The 2,247-nt window shown below is 48.5% G+C and overlaps 1 protein-coding gene across 1 annotated transcript in view; it reads right to left on the reverse strand.

Moving 5' to 3' along the window:
- Positions 1-2,247, reverse strand: part of BTBD11 (BTB domain containing 11) — a 356,390-nt gene that overhangs the window by 316,488 nt on the left and 37,655 nt on the right. The gene's annotated exons all lie outside the window — the stretch shown is intronic.

Consider the following 2,247-nt stretch of genomic DNA (forward strand, 5'->3'; position numbering starts at 1 on the left):
GTTTAGCCTCCCCCCCTGGTCCTAAACCCCAGCTGGGGTTATCTGGGGGGGGGGGGGAGGGCAGTCCCCCCATAGACTGGGCTGCATCCGCAGCTGGACTTGCCCCACCCCCACCCCCAACCCTCTTGTCAGCCGGCCCTCACTGCTCCAACTAGGGAGCAGAGGGGCAGGGCCAGCCCTGCTCTCTGAAGCAGACAGCACAGCACAGCTCAGGGCTGGAAAGCATGCTAGGCTGCTGGGGGACTCTAATTTAACTTGAACCAGGAAGGGGTCTGGGACAGAAGTTTCATAAACCAGTTTGACCCAAATCAGTTAAGTCTGATACTACATTCAACCAAGATTATCTTAAACCAGTTTCAGCCATTTTGACACTGGTTTATGTGAACTGAGCTTCTGTTCTGTTACAGGTTTAAACCAGTTTCTGATCACTTAAACCAGTTTATGTGCAACTACTGTCCCTAGCCTAGAAGACTAGAAAGCAGAACTTTTTGAAAGGTTCATAATGAAACCTGAAGCTATGAATTCAAGTTTTGGTTTCAAGTCCAATTTTGCTTTTTCATATCCAAGGACAAAAATTCAAGAAAGAGGTTAGTAGAGAAACCAACCAACATTTACACGCATCCCTCAAAAACTGAGACCACCAAGCCTTGTACAGTTCACAAATCAGATTATGATTCTGAATTGTTTTGAAGAAACTTAATATCGAATGCCCTGGCTCCCTGATTCCAAAACATGACATAACCCTCTTACCCCAAGGCTAGGGACAGATATTACACATAAACCGGTTTAAGTGATCAGAAACTGGTTTAAATCTGTAAGAGAACAGATATTCAGTGAACATAAAACAGTTTGAAAATGGCTGAAACCGGTTTGAGATAAACATATTTGAATATAGTATCAGACTTAACTGATTTGGCTCAAGCCAGTTTATGCAATGTCTGTCCCAGACCCCTTGCTAGTTTAAGTTGCATCAGACACCCCCAGCATTCCAGCATGCTCTCTGGGATGGGTGGGGCTCTCTGCTCCACAGCAGGGCTGGCCGCTCCCCTCTCCTCCCCGGCTGGTGCTTGGTACAGACTTGCAGGCACAGAGCGTCTGCCTGGCTTCTCCCTGCTAAGCAGGAATTATTCCCCCCTCCCCTCTGCCTCAGGCAGACACCTCAGCGTTGGCTAGCAGACCACATGCTGGCTATGGTCCCTGCTGTGGGAGAGGACAGAGGCAGACAGGCTTTTTGGAGCTAATCAACAGGTAGCTCAATGGCCTTCCTTGGAAGAGCTGTTTAAGAAGAGCTCCATTAATTAAGGGAGAGAGGCTTTGTTTTCTTAATGAGTTCATAAACACCGAGTTAAACATGATAAACATTCCCTGCTGGGGGGAAATGATCAGAGCATCCTGTACCGCCTGGCCACTCCCCCCTCAGCTCATCTCTGTGCAAGGGAAGGGAGGGCTGCTCTAGTGCCGCCTGCCCCCCGCCCCGGGTTCTAGCCTGAGCCACTGCAGGCATATCCTTGCATTTCTGGGATGTCTATCTGGGTTACAAACTGTTTTAGCCTAGACAGGTTGGACTAACCTGCAAAGATTGAATCAGTTCAGGCTCAGGCTTTTTGAATGTCTGTCTCTAGCCCAGGGAGAAGAAAGTCTGCTGACATTATTAATAGTTGGTGTGCTTCTGAGTTTTCTGACTACTGATGACCCACAGTATATACAAAATGCATTGTAATATATGCAGGCAATGAAGGAAATATTAACATGTGGCCCAGTGCACACATCCACAGGAGGCCTCAAATGCCTCTACACAAGTGCTCGTAGTATGGGAAACAAGCAGGAGGAACTTACCCTCCTGCTAGCTGACACCAACCCAGACATAGTGGGGCTCACTGAAACATGGTGGGACCCAACGCATGACTGGGTGGTGAATATCAAGAGCTATAGGCTGTACAGGAGGGATAGGACAGGGAGGAAAGGTGGGGGCGTGATGCTCTACATTAAGGAGGAATATATATCCTTGTCAATTAGCAAAGAATCAGAGGAGGGGCACTCTGAAGTGCTCTGGGTTAGAATACAAGGCAGTCGCGGGGAAAGAGACTTAACAGTGGGGGTCTACTACAGACCACCCAACCAAGGGGAAGAGCCAGACCAGGAATTCTTAAGTCAGCTCACAGAGGTAGTTAGGTCAAAGGACGTGGTCATCATGGGTGACCTGAACTTTCCAAACATCTGCGGGGAAGAGCAGTTAGCCAGGTCTGA

Source organism: Gavialis gangeticus, unplaced genomic scaffold (genome assembly GCF_001723915.1).
Source record: "Gavialis gangeticus isolate Ggan-Ray unplaced genomic scaffold, GavGan_comp1, whole genome shotgun sequence".
In the NCBI taxonomy this organism is placed as follows: domain Eukaryota; kingdom Metazoa; phylum Chordata; order Crocodylia; family Gavialidae; genus Gavialis; species Gavialis gangeticus.